Here is a 20033-nt window from a genome sequence, read left to right as displayed (position 1 = left end):
GTAGCTTTCTCTTTGCCTTTCTTGGTGGCCATCCTAAAAGAAAGAAAAGAGAAAGTATGTTAAAATGTCAAGGGTTAGAGCAAGGAAGAAGGCGGGAAAGGTGGTAAACAATGCACATGAAAAATGAATGATGCTAACACATGGTCATGATTACATGAGAAAAATCATCAATGGAAATATAGCAAGTGCATATGATGACAATTAAATGCAAGGTGTTTATTGGCATGCGGGCAAAGGCATGAGTAGCATAGATCAAGCATTCAATGTCCAAGTTAGATTACCAAGTCTTTCAAACTAATAACCTGTTTGTAATAGCAATTATATGGAATTAATATAATATGAAAAGGGTTTTGTGAAAAGCAAGCATTCATAGTAGTAGAATAAAAGATATCGAAAAACAGTGCATAATGCCATACAGGCGTTTTCACAAACACATAGCATGCATGGTGAATAAGCTATGGAAAGTATTGAATTGAAGATGCAAGAAACCCTTAAAAGTTAATATATAATTGCCAAACAATTTTGCAACAACCCACAAGCAAATCATAAGGAATAATAATGACCCTAATAAATTTCCAACACCAATTAAAAGAAAAAGAAAGAAAAAGAAAACATGGATAATGAAAGTGAAAAGAAAAAGAAAAAATAAGAAAATATAAAAATAAGAAGAAGAATAGAAAGTAAAGAGGGAAGAAGAAAAGAAAAACCTTGATAATGGTGGTGAGAGAGAGAGAAAGTAGAAAGTGAGAAAGAAGGAAGAAGGAAGAAAGGGGAAGAAAGAAATAAGAAGGGAAAAGAAAAAGTAGGATATGGGGAAGAGAAAGATAAGATATTTTGGCAGATTAGGATAAGCTGTGCGGCGCAAGCAACGCGGACGCGTGGGAAACGCGTTCGCGCGGATGGCACTTATATGAATCGACGCGGTCGCATTGGTCACGCGGACGCGTGACTCGTTCGGTGCTACTGGCGCGAGGGCAGCCTCACGCTCGCACAACTCTCTGTTCGAACTCATTGTTGCCAAATTCCAGGGTGACGCGTTCGCGTGGTGGACGCGATCGCATGGGTGGCCAATATTGGAAGACGACGCGGACGCGTGGGGCACGCGTTCACGTGGTAAGGCTTGTGCGTCTAGTGCCAGTCCATCGCCACTCCAGCACAACTTTTGACCATGCACCCTTTTTTACGTCGATTTTCAGGTCACGCGTCCACGTGGGTGACACGGACGCGTGGATCAATTTGTGTCTAAGGCACGCCTCCAGCCACACTCTCGCGTGAGTTTCTGTTAAGTTTGCGTTTGCTTCCCAGGGCCAATACGACGCGGACGCGTCGGTGACGCTGTCGCGTCGCATGCCGCTTTCCTCCTTTCGCTTTTTTTTTTCTTTTTTATATATGCAATTGTGCAAATGAAGATGCAAACTAAATGTGCTAATAATGAGAAGAGTTATTGAAAAAGAAAACTAAGAAGAAAGAAAGGAACGATCATACCATGGTGGATTGTCTCCCACCCAGCACTTTGCTTTAACGTCCTTAAGTTGGACGCTCCACTAGCTCAGTCTTCTGCTGTGGGTGGATCCTCCAAGAGGAAGATCTCTAGCTCCTTAGTTTTCGTTGCCTTCTCACCATGATATAGCTATAAGCAATGTCCATTAACTTTGATGAATTCAGAGCTTGAAGGATGACTCAGGTGGAAAACTCCGTATGGCTCAACCTTTTCTACTCTATATGGACCTTCCCATCTTATCTCAACTTGCCTGGCATGAGCCTCAGTCTAGAGTTGTAAAGGAGGACAAAGTCCCCAGGTTGGAACTCTCTCCTCTTGATGTGCTTATCATGCACAGCTTTCATCTTTTCCTTGTATAGCCTTGAGTTCTCATAAGCTTCTAGGCGAAGGCTTTCTAATTCTTGCAGTTGCAACTTCCTTTCAGCTCTGGCTTTCTCAAATTCCATATTACACTCCTTTACTGCCCAAAAGGCTTTGTGCTCTACCTCAACTGGGAGGTGATAGGCTTTTCCATAAACTAAGCGGAAGGGACTCATCCCAATTGGTGTCTTGTATGCTGTTCTGTATGCCCAGAGTGCATCTTGTAGCCTGGTGCTCCAGTTTCTTCTGAGGTTTGACTATCTTCTGCAATATACTATTTATCTCTCTGTTAGACACCTCAGCTTGTCCATTATTCTGGGAATGGTAGGTTGTTGCCACTTTATGAACTATCTCATGCTTCTTCAGTAATCCTGTTAGTCTCCTGTTACAGAAATGGGTGCCTTGATCGCTCACGATTGCTCGTGGTGATCCAAAGCGACAAATAATATGGGTTCTAACAAAGGAAACAACAGTGTTAGCATCATCAATGCAAGTAGGAATTGCTTCCACCCATTTAGAAACGTAATCTACAGCTAACAATATATAAAAATAACCATTAGAATGTGGAAATGGACCCATGAAGTCAATGCCCTAAACATAAAAAATTTCACAGAAAAGCATAGTCTGTTGAGGCATCTCATCCCTCTTGGATATATTACCAAACCTTTGGCATGGGAACAAGATTTACAAAATTCAGCAGCGTCTTTAAAAAGAGTAGGCCACCAGAATCCACAGTCTAAAATTTTTCTAGCTGTTCTTTGAGGGCCAAAATGTCCTCCACTCTCAGATGAGTGGCAGGCCTCTAAAATGGACTAGAATTCTGATTGAGACACACACCGTCTAATTACCTGGTCAGCGCCACATCTCCATAAATATGGGTCATCCCATATATAATATTTGAACTTGCTTTTCAGCTTGTCTCTTTGATGCTTAGTAAAGTTTGGAGGAAAAGTGCGGCTAATTAGATAATTAACTACAGGCACATACCAAGGGACTACTTCAGATACTGCTTGCAGGTTATCAAATGGGAAATTATCATCTATAGGAGTGGAGTCATCTCTAATATGCTCAAGGCGACTCAAGTGGTCTGCCACTAGATTCTGGTTACCACTCCTGTCCTTAATTTCTAAATTAAATTCTTGTAGTAGCAGTATCCAACGTATAAGCCTTGGTTTGGACTCCTTTTTAGCTAATAAATACTTTAGAGCTGCGTGGTCAGAGTACACTATTACTTTAGCACCAAGTAAATAGGCTCGGAACTTATCCAGAGCAAAATCAATAGCAAGAAGCTCTTTCTCAGTAGTAGTGTAATTAGACTGAGCAGTGTCTAAAGTCTTAGACGCATAAGCAATTACAAAAGGATCCTTACCTTCACGCTGAGCCAACGCTGCTCCTACTACATGGTTGGAAGCATCACACATGATTTCAAATGGCTGGCTCCAGTCTGGTCCTCTCACAATTAGAGCTTGAGTCAGGGCGGTCTTCAGTTTATCAAACGCTTGTTTGCAATCCTCACTGAACTCGAACTCAATATCTTTCTGCAGTAGTCAGGATAAGGGTAGTGCAACCTTACTAAAGTCCTTAATGAATCTTCGGTAAAAACCTGCATGGCCAAGGAACGAACGGACTTCCCTCAAAGAGGTGGGGTAAGGTAAACTAGAAATAACATCCACCTTTGCTGGATCTACAGAAATCCCAGTATTAGACACAACATGTCCTAGTACAATCCCTTGTTTTACCATAAAGTGACATTTTTCAAAATTCAATACAAGGTTTGTACTGACACATCTATCTAATACTCTAGATAAACTATCCAAGTAAAGGCTAAATGAATCACCATAAATGCTAAAATCATCCATAAAAACCTCCATACAGTTCTCAATAAGGTCAGAAAAAAGACTCATCATGCACCTTTAGAAAGTAGCTGGTGCATTGCACAAGCCAAAGGGCATTTTCTTATAAGCATAAGTGCCAAAAGGACATGTAAAAGTAGTCTTTTCCTGATCTTCAGGAGCTATATGAATTTGAAAATAGCCTGTATAACCATCTAAAAAGCAATAATGGGATTTACCTGACAGGCGATCAAGCATCTGATCAATGAATGGCAAGGGATAATGATCCTTGCGAGTGGCTTGGTTGAGACGCCTATAGTCAATGCAAACTCTCCATGAATTCTACACTCTAGTTGTCAGAAGCTCTCCATGCTCATTTCTTATTGTTGTGATTCCAGACTTCTTGGGCACTACCTGTACTGGATTGACCCATTCGCTATCTGAGATGGGATAAATGATATCTGCTTCAAGTAGCCTGGTCACTTCTTTCTTGACAACTTCTAAGATGGTGGGATTTAATCTTCTCTGAGGTTGATGGACGGGCTTTTCTCCCTCTTCTAGGAATATTCTGTGCTCACAAACTTGAGGGCTGATGCCTACTATATCCGCCAGGCTCCATCCAATTGCTTTCTTGTGTTTCCTCAGCACACTGAGTAGCTATTCTTCTTGTTGGGAAGTGAGTTCCCTTGCAATGATAACTAGAAACTTCTACTTGTCATCAAGGTAAGCATACTTGAGGTGTGGAGGGAGGGACTTTAATTCTAATTTCTGCTCATGGTCAGGCTCTGGATCATCTGGAGCTGGTGATAATGGTGAAGTGCTCTCATTGTCCTCCGAGAATGTCCCCACACTTGGACCTTGTCCTGTGTACTTCTCTTCTAATTCCTCCTGGTGAACTTCAGCCACGGTTTCATCTATGATGTCACACTGGGAGATAGAATGATCATCCGGAGGGTGCTTCATAGCTCCATTTAAACTGAATTTCACTATTCTGCCATCTATTTCAAAAGAATAAGTTTCGGAAAATGCATCCAGCTTAAAATTTGAAGTCTTCAGGAATGGTCTTCCAAGCAGGATTGATGATGGCCTTCCTGAGTTATTAGGGGGCATTTCCAGGATATAGAAGTCAATGGGAAATGTGAGCCCCTTAATGCTCACTAATACATCTTCAGCAATTCCAACCACTGTAATAATGCTTTTATCTACTAATACAAAACGAGCTGCCGACCTTTTTAAGGGAGGGAGCCTCAAAGTATCATATATAGACAAAGGCATTATACTAACACACGCTCCTAAATCACACATGCAGTCAGAAAATATCACACCACCAATAGTACAATTAACCATACATGGACCTGGATCACTACACTTTTCAAGTATACCTCCCATTAAAGCAGATATAGAACTACCTAAAGAATAGTTTCTAATTCATTAATTTTGTCTTTATGTATACATAAATCTTTTAGAAACTTTGCGTATTTAGGTACCTGCTGAATAACATCAAAAAGGGGAACAATTACCTCAACCTTTTTTAATATTTCTACCATTTTGGGATCAAGTTCCATCTGCTTCCCGAGCTTCCTTGCAATTTGTGAAAATGGAATAGGAAGGGCATTTTCTGCAGCGTCTGCATCCTTTGGTGCTTCTTTCTGTGGTTGAGCTTCTTCTTCTTCAACTATGTCTTGTATGTCCTCTTCCTCTTCAGCATCCTCTACTTCCACCACCTCTGCAGCTGAGGCATGTTCTGTTGGGATTGGCTCCTCCTGATTCCTCTCTTGCAGTGTGGTTCCGGACCTTAGGGTGATGGCATTGATGCCACCCTTTGGATTGGGTAAGGGTTGAGAAGGAATTCCACTGGAACTTGCATGTTGATTGTTTGAAGTATTGGATGATCCCAGCTGAGAGATGAGAGCTTGTATAGCGGATGTTAGACCGTTAAGTGAACTTTACACGTTCTTTTGTCCTTGCGCAAGGGATTGAAACACCTCGTCACTCGGAGAGGAATTAGATTGAGTGATCTGCGGAATTTGTTGTTGGTTGTGCTGTGCTCCTTGGGATTGCCTCAGGTGAGGTGCTCTGTAAGGCTGGTTCTGGTTCTGCTGCTTGTTGTTGTTATTATTCCACCTTTGATTTCCTTGATTGTCTCTGCCTCCTCTGTTATTATTGTCCCTCCATTTCTGGTTAGAATTATCTCTCCAACCTTGGTTGGAATTGTCCTGCCATCCATGGTTGTAGCTGCCACCTTGATTGTATCCTTGGTTGGGGCGGTCATAGAAGTTATGAGTGGCTGCCACAGTGTTGTCTTCCTGCTGGAGCTGCGGACATTCATCAGTATAATAGCTATAATTAGCACAGATCCCGCACACTCTCTGTGGGACTAACTGTTGGCTCTTCTGCGCTTGTTGTTGACTCAACTGCATCTGATTCAGTAAGTTGGTCATTTCACATATACTCTGAGTTAGAGTAGTAGTCTCCGTGCTAGAAGATACCTCTGCAACAACTTTTGACCGGCTTTATTTCTGCCTGTGATTCCGAGTAGATTCAGCTAAGTCGCTGATCAATTGCCATGCCTCATCAGTGGTCTTGTACTTTTTCATAGACCCATGCTAGCACTTTCCAATGTGATCTTATCTTGAGGCCTCATGCCCTGTGTGACGTAGCCGAGCAACACTATCTTGTTAATCATATGGTGGGGGCATGCTTCTAGAAGGTTGTTGAAGCGCTCCCAGTATTCGTAGAGAGTCTCGGACTCGTCCTGAACAATCATGGAAATGTTTTTCCTCAGTTTATTAGTAACTTCAGCTGGAAAGAATTTTTCCAAAAATTCTCTTCTAAGCGTATCCCAGTCAGAAACAGTTGCTGCGGGTTGAGTGTAGTACCACTCTCTCGCCTTTTCTTCAAGAGAGAATGGGAAGGCTTTTAACAGAATAGAAGTTTCATCTGCACCATCCCGCCTGACAGTAGAACAGGCTGCTTGGAAATTCCTAAGGTGCTTGATAGGCTTTTGAGCAGGTAAGCCATGAAACTTAGGCATCAAGTTGAGTAGTGCAGTCTTTATTTCAAAATTTTTAGCCACTGCTAGGTGATGCGCTTGAAACGGTTGCATTGTAAAATCAGGGGCTCCAGCCTCCTGGATAGTAACTCTCCTAGGTGCTGCCATGTCACCTGCACATAAATCAACCGAATCAGTAGAACGGGAGCTTGTTTCTTCCTTACGTGACATTTCAGATTCGCCCTTGGGGAGGACTAACCGACGCCGAGCTTGTCTTATACGTGAAATAGTTCTTTCAATCTCAGGATCAAATACTGGTAAGCTTGGATAAGGAAGTGAATGCGTCATTTAATGAAAGAAACATGCAGCTCATAGTAGCAAAAAATAAAATAAAATGTAAATAAATAAATTCCAATCAATAACTTAGCACTCTATTGCAACTCCCCGGCAACGGCACCAAAAATTGATGTGGCGGAAATTGGCAGATTAAGAAATTGATGTAAGAAGAACGATGCAAGTACAGTCCTTAACCAACAAAAATTTGCCTATCAATTTAGAAGGGTTGTCACAAAATTAGAATTAAAATACTGGGAGTATGAATCCCAGGTCGTCTCCCAACGAGTTGCAGAGAGATGTGCTATTTTATTAATCAGATGTTTTTCAAAAGGGTTTGAGTTTGATAGTCAAGAAATTAAATCAGGGAATTTTAAGTAATTTAAATAAAAACCTTGACCGGGAGTAGATTAGTTGGAAGACCTATCCTTGTTGGAGTTTCCTCAAGATTAATTGATAATTGAAGGTTGTTCTGCTCAGTTATCCTTTACCAGATAAAGGAAAGTCAAGCAAGTTGGAAGTCAGTTTCTATTCACAAGTTCTAATCCTCTCCCTTAGGAAGGACTAGTGTCAGTGACTAGAGGGCGACCCAACGATAAACCCAATTATAATTTTACTCTTGAGCATTCCAACTCAAGGTTCTTCTTTCAACCAACTCCCAATCAAGTTAGGGAACTAGTCGCTCATTATGAATGCAAACTTCACAAAATAAGAAAGGGAAATAAAGGAAGACATGATAAATAATAATCAAAAGGATCAATAAAAAATAAAAATATTTCTTGTATTAATAAACTCTAAAAATAATCCAATAGTAATTCTGAACAAAATAAGGACATGAAAGAGTAAGTGACAAGTAAGGAAACAAACTAGAATGATGAAGTCTTGGCAGAGGTAACAACTCTTCTCAATATCCCAATCCAAAAAGCAATAAAAACAAAATCCTAAGAATTATGAATGTGTAGAGAGAAAACCTAGAGGAGGAGTAAATTCAGATCTAAAAAGTAAAAATTATGCGGAATGAATGTTGTTTTTGGTCTCTGCATGTTCCCTGGCTCTAATATGCTTTTCTGGGCCGAAAACTGGGTCAAAACATGGCCCAAAATCGCCCCCAGCGAATTCTGCAAATTCTGCAGATCGCGCACGTCACGCGATCGCGTCATCCACGCGTTCGCGTCATCTAGCGTTTTGCCTTGCCACACGTGCGCGTCGTCCACGCATTCGCGTCACTTGTGCAGTTTCCAATCCATGCGTTCGTGTCAGGCACGCGAGCGCGTCACTGCAATTTCCTCTATTTCGCGCGGTCGCATGAGCCATGAGCCCGCGTCACTTCTTGCTGGTCATCTCCTCAATTTCTTGTGTTTCTTCCATTTTTGCAAGCCTCCTCTCCAATTTCTAAGTCATTCATGCCCTATAAAGCCTGAAACACTTAACACATGGATCACGGCATCGAATAGAATAAAGGAGAATTAAAATACATAATTAAAAGTCTCTAGGAAGCAAGTTTTCAACCATGGAGTAATTTTGGGAAGGAATTGTAAATACATGCCAATCATATGAATAAGTGGATAAAGATTTGATAAAACCACACAATTAAACACAATATAGACCATAAAATAATGGTTTATTAACTTTCTTCTCACATAGCTAAGATAGCCATAAGGTTGCCCTGGCTGAGGCACAACATTGGCATAGAACTCTCTAACTAGGCTTTCCACCACTTTTCTTGGTGGGTTGCACAAGAGTGCCCACCCTCTGTTGTTGATTTCCCTGTTGATCTCAGAGTGTTCATTCCTTCCCAATTGGAACCCAACTTATGGAATAATTTTCCTCTCACTCACCCAACCATAAAATTAGTTTTGGTTGAATGAGGAGAGGAATTTGTGTTCATTGTGGCTTGAGGACCCTGAGGTTGGTTCCTTGGTCTTTTTTTTCTTTGTTGATGAAGATCTTGGTGGTGCCATTGGGATGAAGAAGGGTGTTTGAAGGGTTGAAGAAGATTGAAAAAAGTTGTAAGAGAGCAAGCAAAACACAGTTTTTCTCCAACACCAAACTTAGGACTTGATTGTCCCTAATCAAGTAGAAGAAAAAGGGTAAAGAAAAGAGGAAAGAAACGAGAAGAAAGATGGAATTGTGAGGTTCTTTTCGTATGTGAAGTTGGGGTTTGAAGTGGGAGGAGAGGTGGGAAAAGTAGCGGTTTTTATAGGGATGGAAAGTGTGGTCTGAATGGTGGGAAGTGAAAGCAACTGAATGTTTTCCCACTTGGGAGTGGCGCCTAGCATGGGAAGAGGTGTCAATCCTTATCCCTCTTTGCTTCCTGCATGTGTTGAGTTCCAAAGTGCAAGTACACTTTGACTTCTTTGCTTTATGAGCTATCAATCATGTGGGCCCCATTCTCTCTCCTGAAAAATGAAACCGAAACCCCATCAGTAATGACAAAAGAATCCTCAACATTCTTTTTAATATGAGTGAATGGGATTGCAACTGATGAGTGTCTCTTGGGACACCAAACTTAATCCCATTACATCTAATAAATTGGGTTCATCATTGGGTCTTTAATGTGTTCATAAGGGTGAATTAACTTTATCCATTTCACATTCCTTTGCTTCCAACCCCTTCCGAACACATTTAAAACCAACTTTCATGCACTTACCAATTTATTAAATGCTTTCAACTTGGATGGTATTGGGCTTGCTGAGTGATCTTTGTATGGTGGTGGACACACCAAACTTAATCTTTGGGCTTATTTCTCCAAATTTAATTTGTTCAAATGGTTGTAAGCCTAGATTAAGTGGGTTGGTGGCCACACCAAACATAGCTTTTTAGCTAGTTCTCAGCCCAATTACCCATCATTAGTAATTATATTCATCAGATTACACTTTCAAAGGAAAAGAAAATAAATTGAAGATTTTCTAACTACTAAAACTGATATTCAACTTCCTAATCTACCTCCTACAATATGACTTTAGAAAGTAATGAAACAACAATATTAAACTGAGATTTAAACTACCTAAGTTGACAATTTTTAAGCTACTTCTAAGAAAGCAGTAAATCAAAAGGATATAAAGTGTTGGGGGTACCTGCCAACTAGCGCTTCTTTAGCATCACTAGTTTGACATTCTTCCTTCTTTATCTAAGATGGTAGCTCACTCTCTTTTCATCCAGTGAGTCCCCTAAGTAATGCTTGAGTCTATGACCATTCACAATGAATGTTCTGTGTTGTGTCCTCCATGAGTTCTACATGACCATAAGGTGATACTTTGAGGATGGTGAAAGGTCCAGATCATCGAGACTTGAGCTTCCCTGGGAAGAAGTTGAGTCTTGAATTGTACAACAAGACTTTCTGTCCTTCTTTGAACTCTCTCCTTGCTATCTTTTGATCATGCCACCTCTTTGTATTTTTCTTGTAAATCTTTGCATTATCATAGGCTTGATTTCTAAATTCCTCCATCTCATTAAGTTGCATTAGCCTCTTTTCTCCAGCAGCTTGATCATCAAAATTCAACATTTTTAGAGCCCAAAATGCTCTATGTTCAAGCTCAACTGGTAAGTGACAAGCCTTGCCAAACACCAATTGGTATGGAGACATCCCAATAGGTATTTTGAAGGCTGTCCTGTAGGCCCATAATGCGTCATCCAGCTTCTTAGACCAATCCTTTCTTGAGCTTCCAACAGCTTTTTCAAGAATTTTTTTGAGTTCCCTGTTTGAGATCTCAGCTTGCCCGTTGGTCTGTGGATGGTATGGAGTTGCTACTTTGTGTTTCACTCTATATTTAGAGAGGAGTGCTTCAAGTTGCCTATTACAGAAGTGTGATCCTTCATCACTGATGAGAGCTCTAGGAACTCCAAATCTGCTAAAGATATTCTTTCTCAAGAAGTTCATCACAACCTTGTTGTCATTAATTGCTGTGGCTATGGCTTCTACCCATTTTGAAACATAATCTACAGCCACCATTATGTAATTGTTTGAGTAGGAGGATGGAAAAGGTCCCATAAAATCAATTCCCCACACATCAAACAATTCTAACTCCATTATAAACCTCTGTGGCATCTCATTTTTCTTGGGTAGATTGCCAGCCCTTTAGCATTCATCACACCTTGATACCAATTCCTTTGTATCCTTGAACATGGTTAGCCAATAGAACCCACATTGTAGCACCTTGGCTGTAGTTGTTTCCCTACTAAAATGGCCTCTATATGCAGAGCCATGACATTGCCAAAGTACTTCCTGCCCTTCTTCATGGGAAATACACCTTCTCAAGATCCCATCAGCATACTTTTTTAAACAAAAAGGGCTCGTCCCAAATGTAGTGTTTAGCATCTTTGATTAGCTTCCTCTTCATGTGTTTGTTGATGTTGGTTGGTAGTTCTCCAATAGCCTTGAAATTGCCTATGTCCGCAAACTAAGGAGCTTCTTGGATCATCATCAACTGCTCATCAGGGAAGCTCTCATTCACTGTAATTTGGGGTGCATCATCTTCTTCCTGTGGGATCCTTGAGAGGTGGTCAGCCACTTTGTTCTCTGCTCCACTCCTATCTTTAATTTCAATGTCAAATTCTTGGAGAAGCAGGATCCACCTTATTAGTCTGGGCTTGGACTTTTGTTTGGTAAGCAAGTATTTGACTGCTGCATGATCAGTGAATACAATTACTTTGGAGTCAATAAGATATGATCTAAATTTATCAAAAGCAAAGACAATGGCAAGTAATTCCTTCTCTGTAGTGGTATAGTTTCTTTGATTCTCATTAAGGACTTTGCTGGCATGGTAAATAACATACACCAATTTGTCCCTCCTCTGTCCTAAGACAGCACCAACAGCAAAGTCGGATGCATCACACATAAGCTCAAAGGATAGATCCTAGCTGGGTGGTGCTATGATAGGTGCAGAGGAGAGCTTGTTCTTAAGCTCTTCAAAGGCTAGCATGTATTCTTTATCAAAAACAAAAGGTACATTAGAGACAAGCAGGTTGCTCAAAGGTTTGGCAACCTTGGAGAAGTCTCTAATAAACCTCCTATAGAAGCCAGCAAGTCCTAGAAAACTTCTAACTGCTTTGACATTGCAAGGTGGGGGTAACTTTTCAATCACCTCCACCTTGGCCTTGTCCACCTCTATGCCACTTTTTGAGATCTTGTGGCCAAGAACCACCCCATCTATAACCATAAAATGGCATTTTTTTCAGTTCAAAACAAGGTTGGTTTCTTGGCATCTCTTTAGCACCAAGGCTAAGTGGTGCAAACAGTTAGAATATGAATCACCAAATACAGAAAAGTTATCCACAAACACCTCAATGAATCTTTCAATCATATCTAAAAATATGGAGAGCATACACCTTTGGAATGTTGCAGGTGCATTGCACAATCCAAAGGGCATTCTCCTATAAGCAAAAACACCATAGGGACAGGTAAATGAGGTATTTTCTTGGTCCTTAGTGTCTACAACTATTTGGTTGTAGCCAGAATAACCGTCCAAGAAGCAATAATACTCATTGATGACAAGTCATCTTATGCTAGTTTTACAAGCATTTCTCATTAGTTTCATTAGGTTTTACGCACTTTCTTGCACAATAAGTAAGTGATTGGAGTGAATTTTCATGATTACGTTAAATCAATCAAATATCATTTATTTTACATAAAATCATAAGGTTTATGATAGAATTAATTGATTTTATAAATGATGCAAAGATCTTTTGATTTTGGTAATACTTTGATCGTTTGTTTGGTTGCTTGTAGGTGAAGAAATGAGAAACAAAGGGCAGCATTCAATGAATAAACATAGCGTTCAAAGAGTGAACGCCCATGAAGAGAGAAGCGCTCAACCAAACCAAGGCTCACACAAGAGGCAGCGTTCAAGCAAGTGAACGCCATGTTCACTTTAGTGAATGTTTTCGGGGATTAACCAAGGGAAGCTGGGCGTGCATCAAAGCAACACAAAGGGTAGCGCTCAAAAGTTTGAACGTAGCATTCACTCTTTCCACCTTTTTCGTGGATTTTGGGCAAGGAAGCAAGGCACAACACTCAGCTAGGTAGCGTTCAAGGTTTTGAACGTAGCGCTCGAAGAGGGAGCACCAGGGGAGCAAGGCCAGCGCTCAAATATCAAACGGAGCGCTCAATAAAGACAAGCGAGCACCAATGGGGCCACACACCAGCCACGTTCAAAGAGTGAACATAGCGTTCACTACAACAACACTATAGGAAGGCAATTGTGGCACGTGAGGAAGCATGCTTGGAGCAGTGAATGTAGCGTTCACTTAAGTGAACGGAGCACTTCCCTAGGAGGGAACCAAATGCACCTAGACCCATGCCACTTGAACCAAGCAATCCGGATCCACTCTTCTTCGAGTCCAAAGCCAAAAAGCCCATTCCAAGCTTTGAAGACAAAAATAGAAAGTGTATAAATAGGAGTAATTTTGATTTGAAGAGGACCTTTTGCTCATTTTTATTTTTCTCACTTTCAATTTTCATTTATTTTGAATTTGGGAATTGGGATTGGATTTATTTTTTGTTTGTTCTTTCTTCTGCAACTTCTACTTTTTATTTTGGGTTTTGAATTAAGATTGGAGGACTCTACTATTCTTCATCTTAGGATCATCTTTTACTTTTGCTTTTTGTTTTCTTAAGAATTGAAAGTTAGATCTAAATTTCCTTTTCTGTTTTCATCTTCATTTCTTCTGCAATTTCTTTTCTGTGTGTCAAGGGAGTAATTGAGATCTAGATCTGCCTTCTGTTCTCATTACTCTTCTTCAATTGTCAATTTCTCTTAGGATTTTATAATTGATTTAACTTTTCATGCTATTTTGTTTCTCCAAGCAATTTTCCATTTCTGTTTTACTACTGAGATCTAAATCTGATTCTCTACATTTCATAGTTCTTTGATTTACTTCAATTTACATTTGCTCGTTCAATTCTGAATCCCAGTACCCAAATCCTTTTACTCTTCAAGCAATTTACATTTTCCAGCAATTTAGATTCAATAATTTAAGTTTCTTGCACTTTAAATTTCAGTCATTTACCTTTCTGGCAATTTAAGTTTCATCTCTTTTACTTTTTGTACTTTAAGTTTCTGCAATTTACTACTTCTTGCACTTTAAGATTCAGCCAATTTTTATTATGCACTTTTATTATCTTGCAATTTCACTTCTGTTAATCAAAATCACTCAAATCATCAAATATTCGCTTAACTAAATTCATCACCTAACTAAAATTGCTCAATCCATCAATCCCTGTGGGATCGACCTCACTCTTGTGAGTTATTACTACTTGATGCGACTCGGTACACTTGCCGGTGAGTTTGTGTGGAATCATTTTTCCCTCATCAAGTTTTTGGCGCTGTTGCCGGGGATTGATTTATATTGACAATGATTAAGTAGGGTGATAATCTAGATTAAGCATTTTCTTTTTATTTTTACTAAGTACACTAACTGTTTGAGTTTTTGTTTAAGCTAACACTAACATCACTCTAGCAGTAGAGTAAATTATCTCTGGTTTCTGGTTTTGTGTGTATGACAGAAGCAAGGAGAGAGGTCTCCACCTCTTGTAACCTTGACGAGAGAACTCTGCGAAGACTAAGAAGAGAAGCAAGAGGAAAGGGGATCATTGGTGAAGAGGAATCAGAGGAGGAGAACCAAGAGATGGAAGGGAATGGCCCTAATCCACATGAGGAAGTGGCTAACAACAATAATCCACCTCAGAGGAGAGTCCTAGCTTTCTACACCTTCCCTAATCCAAAGCACTATGGGAGTAGCATACTTACTCCAAATGTCAATGCAAACAACTTTGAATTGAAGCCTCAACTCATCACTTTGGTGCAGAATAACTATTCTTATGGAGGAGGCCCCTTGGAAGATCCAAACCAGCACCTATCCACCTTTCTAAAGATATGTGACACAGTAAAGACCAATGGTGTGCATCCAGATATTTATAAGTTGCTGCTCTTCCCATTCTCATTAAGGGACAAAGTTGCTCAATGGTTGGAGGCATTTCCAAGAGAAAGCATCAACAGTTGGGAAGATCTAGTGAACAAGTTCCTAGCCAAGTTCTATCCTCCCCAAAGGATCATCAGACTAAAGACAGAGGTCCAAACATTCACTCAGATAGATGGAGAGTCATTGTATGATGCCTGGGAGAGATACAAAGCTTTAATCAGGAAGTGTCCACCAGAGATGTTCAATGAATAGGATAAACTCCAAAACTTCTATGAAGGATTGACACTGAGAGCTCAAGAGGCACTTGACTACTCAGCAGGAGGTTCATTACAACTTATGAAGACAGCTGAGGAAGCTCAGAACCTCATAGACACTGTGACAAACAACCAATACTTCTATAGTCATCAAAGGCAACACCAACCAGCTCAAAGGAAGGGTGTATTGGAGCTGGAAGGTGTGGATACCATTTTAGCTCAAAATAAGGTGATGCATCAACAGATCCAACAGCAGATGGAGATGACGGCCAAGAGGATTGATAGTCTTCAAGTTGCAGCAGTGAACACAACTAACCAACCACCAGCTGGGTGGGGCAGAATGAAGAACTTTATGAAGAGCAACAACCTGAGCAAGTCCAATACATGCACAACTAAGGAGTTGGACAAAATGAGTTCCATGGAGACACTTACAACTCTTCCTAGAGGAACCACCCCAATTTGAGGTGGGGAGACAATCACAATCAAAACCAGTAGCCTTGGCAGAGAAACTCAAACCAAAACAATTCCAGAAACACAAACTATCAAAACCATCAAAACACTAACCAAAATCAGTACAGAAAACCATAAAATAATCAACCTCAACCCAACTACTATCCATCCAGCAACCCATCTAATACAAAAAATAACTATCATTCACCCTCAACATCCCATAATCAACCACAACCACCCCAAGAATCTCAAAGGATCTCCAACTTAGAGATACTGATGAAAAAGATGATGAAACATCAAGAGCTAACCAGCAAGAACCATGAAAAAGGTGTGGAGCTCTGCTGTTCCTCAAAAATTAATGCAAAGTACTACTGTTTTCTATTCAATTCATCTTATTTCGCTTCTAAGATATCCATTCGCACCCAAGAACGTGATGAAGGTGATGATTATGTGTGACACTCATCACCATTCTCCCCTATGATCGAGAACCGACAGATGATTAGTCGTGCTGTGACAGAGCATGTGAGCATATTTTTCACTGAGAGGAGGGGATGTAGCCACTGACAACGGTGATGCCCTTGCATAAAGCCAGCCATGGAAAGGAGTAAGACTGATTGGATGAAGATAGCAGGAAAGCAGAGGTTCAGAGGAACGAAAAGCATCTCCATTCGCTTATCTGAAATTCCTACCAATGATTTACATAAGTACCTCTATCCCTATTCTATTATTTATTATTCGAAAACATCATTATCAATTTATATCTGCCTAACTGAGATTTGCAAGGTGACCATAGCTTGCTTCATACCGACAATCTCCGTGGGATTCGACCCTTACTCACGTAAGGTATTACTTGGATGACCCAGTGCACTTGCTGGTTAGTTGTATCGAAGTTGTGAACCATGGTATTGGCACCATGTTCTTGGCGCCACTGCCAGGGAAAGAAAGAGTCATGAATTTTACATAATTAAAGTGTAATCACGATTACGCGTACCAAGTTGCTCACGTTGCCAGGGATTGTTTGAGCCTGGACATCACAATTTCGTGCACCATGACCATAGCTTGCTTCAAGCCAACAATCTCCGAGGGATCGACCTTTACTCACGTAAGGTTTATTACTTGGACGACCCAGTGCACTTGCTGTTCAGTTGTGCGAAGTTGTGACAAAGAATTAAGATTATGAACGTGCGTATAAAGTTTTCAGCGCCGTTACCAAGGAAGGAACCGTCACGATTTCTGCGCACCAAGTTTTTGGCACCGTTGCTGGGGATTGTTCGAGTTTGGACAACTGACGGCTCATCTTGTTGCTCAGATTAGGTAATTTTATTTTAATTTTAAGCTTTTTATTTCTTATTTTTGAAAAATACAAAAAAAAAATTCTTCTTTTTTTCGTTTTTCTCAATTAAATTTCGAAAAAAAAATAAAAAAAACTTTAATAAAATAATAAAACCAAAATATTTTGTGTTTCTTGTTTGAGTCTAGAGTCAAGTTTTAAGTTTGGTGTCAATTGCATCTTTTTAATTTTCAAAAAATTATTTTCGAAAATTTCATGCATTGCATTCTTCATGATCTTCAAGTTGTTCTTGGCCAGTCTTCTTGTTTGATCTTCATATTTTCTTGTTTTGTGTCTTTTCTTGTTTTTCATATGCATTTTCAATTTGTTAATGTCTAAAGAATAAAAATTTTTAAGTTTGGTGTCTTGCATGTTTTCTTTTCTTGAAAATTTTTCAAAAATAAGTTCTTGGTGTTCATCTTGACATTCAAAGTGTTCTTGGTGTTCATCTTGACATTCATAGTGTTCTTTCATGCATCACATGTTTTGATCCAAAATTTTTATGCATTGAGTCTTTGGGTTGTTTTTCTCTTTCTTCATTGAAAATTCAAAAATCAAAAAAATATCTTTCTCTTATTTCACTCATAATTTTCAAAAATTTGATTTGATTTAGTCAAAAATTTTTAAAATTTAGTTATTTCTTATGAGTCAAATCAAATTTTCAATTTAAAAATCTTATCTTTTTCAAATCTTTTTCAAAAATCAAATCTTTTTCATTTTTCTTTCATAATTTTCGAAAATTCCAAAATGATTTTCAAAAATATTTTTCTTATTTTGTTTCATAATTTCAAATCTTTACTAATAATTAATGTGATTGATTCAAAAAAATATTAAGTTTGTTACTTGCCTAGTAAGAAAGGTTCAATCTTTAAACTCTAGAATCATATCTTTTTAGTTTCTTGTTAGTCAAGTAATCAACCTTAATTTTCAAAATTAAATATTTTTAAATTTCTTTTTCAAATCTTTTCAAATTAAGTTTCAATCACATCTTTTTCAAAATCAATTTCAAAATCTTTTTAACTTCCTTTCTAACTTCTTACCTTTTTAAAATTGATTTTCAAATTTTTTTTATCAATCCTATCTTTTTGTTTCAATCATATCTTTTTCAAAACTAGCTAACTAATTCACTCTCTCTAATTTTCGAAAATCCCTTCCCCTTTTTCAAATTTTTTTATTAACTAATTGTTTTAATTTTTAATTTAATTTGATTTCAATTTTAATTTTCAAAATTTAACTTTAAATTTTATTTTTAATTTAATCAATTTTCGAAATTCCCTCTCTCCCGTCTCCTTCTAATTTTTTATTTATTTACTAACACTTCTCTTCATCTCAAAATTCGAACCCTCTCTTCCTCTTGGTGTTCGAATTTCTCTTCTTCTATTTTTCTATTCTTATACTCACATACAGGAATCTCTATACTGTGACATAGAGGATTTCATATTTTCTTTTCTGTTTTCTTCTTTTTCATATGAGCAGGAACAAGGATAAGAACATTCTTGTTGAAGCCGATCCTGAACCTGAAAGGACTCTGAAGAGGAAGCTAAGGGAAGCCAAGGCACATCTCTCTGGAGAAAATCTGACAGAAATTTTCGAAAAAGAAGAAAACATGGCCGAAAATAATAACAATACAAGGAAGATGCTTGGTGACTTTACTACACGTAATTCCAATTTACATGGAAGAAGCATCTCAATCCCTGCCATTGAAGCAAATAATTTTGAGCTGAAACCTCAACTAGTTTCTCTGACGCAACAAAATTGCAAGTTTTATGGACTTCCATCCGAAGATTCCTTTCAGTTCTTAACTGAATTCTTGCAGATCTGTAATACTGTTAAGACCAATGGGGTTGATTCCGAGGTCTACAGGCTCATGCTTTTCCCGTTTGCTGTAAGAGACAGAGCTAGAATATGGTTGGACTCTCAACCTAAAGATAGCCTGAACTCTTGGGATAAGCTGGTCACAGCTTTCTTAGCCAAGTTCTTTCCTCCTCAAAAGCTTAGCAAGCTTAGAGTGGATGTTCAAACCTTCAAACAAAAGGAAGGTGAATCCCTCAATGAAGCTTGGGAGAGATACAAGAAACTGACCAAAAAGTGTCCTTCTGACATGCTTTCAGAATGGACCATCTTGGATATATTCTATGATGGTCTGTCTGAGTTATCAAAAATGTCATTGGACCATTCTGCAGGTGGATCCATTCACCTAAAGAAAACGCCTGCAAAAGCTCAAGAACTCATTGACATGGTTGCAAATAACCAGTTCATGTACACTTCTGAAAGGAATCCTGTGAGTAATGGGACGCCTCAGAGGAATAGAGTTCTTGAAATTGATACTCTGAATGCCATATTGGCTCAGAATAAAATATTGACTCAGCAAGTCAATATGATCTCTCAGAGTCTGAATGGATTGAAGGAATCATCCAACAGTACTAAAGAGGCATCTTCTGAAGAAGAAGCTTATGATCCTGAGAACCCTGCAATAGCAGAGGTGAATTACATGGGTGAACCCTATGGAAACACCTATAATCCCTCATGGAGAAATCATCCAAATTTCTCATGGAAGGATCAACAAAAGCCTCAACAAGGCTTTAACAATGGTGGAAGAAACAGGTTTAGCAATAGCAAGACTTTTCCATTATCCACTCAGCAAAAGGCAGAGAGTTCTGAGCAGGATCCATCTAGCTTAGCAAATATAATCTCTGATCTATCTAAGGCCACTTTAAGTTTCATGAATGAAACAAGATCCTCCATTAGAAATTTGGAGGCACAAGTAGGCCAGCTGAGTAAAAGGGTCACTGAAACCCCTCCTAGTACTCTCCCAAGCAATACAGAAGAGAATCCAAAAAGAGAGTGCAAGGTCATTGAATTAACCATCATGGCCAAACCTACAAGGGAGGGAGAGGACGTGAATCCCAGTGAAGAAGACCTCCTGGGACGTCCAGTGATCAATAAGGAGTTTCCCTCTGAGGAACCAAAGGAATCTGAGACTCATCTAGAGACCATAGAGATTTCATTGAACCTCCTTATGCCATTCATGAGCTCTGATGAGTATTCTTCTTCTGAAGAG

General features: G+C 39.2%; 1 non-coding gene across 1 annotated transcript; it reads right to left on the bottom strand.

Moving 5' to 3' along the window:
* Positions 1 to 18971: 18971 nt before the first annotated feature.
* On the bottom strand, positions 18972 to 19079 carry LOC112724761 (small nucleolar RNA R71). Its single transcript, XR_003163908.1, has one exon. It is a non-coding gene; the product is annotated as a small nucleolar RNA R71 (small nucleolar RNA).
* Between the last annotated feature and the right edge of the window lie 954 nt (positions 19080 to 20033).

The sequence above is a fragment of the Arachis hypogaea genome, chromosome 11 (assembly GCF_003086295.3).
Source record: "Arachis hypogaea cultivar Tifrunner chromosome 11, arahy.Tifrunner.gnm2.J5K5, whole genome shotgun sequence".
NCBI lineage: Eukaryota > Viridiplantae > Streptophyta > Magnoliopsida > Fabales > Fabaceae > Arachis > Arachis hypogaea.
This window is presented reverse-complemented; position numbering and strand designations above follow the sequence as displayed.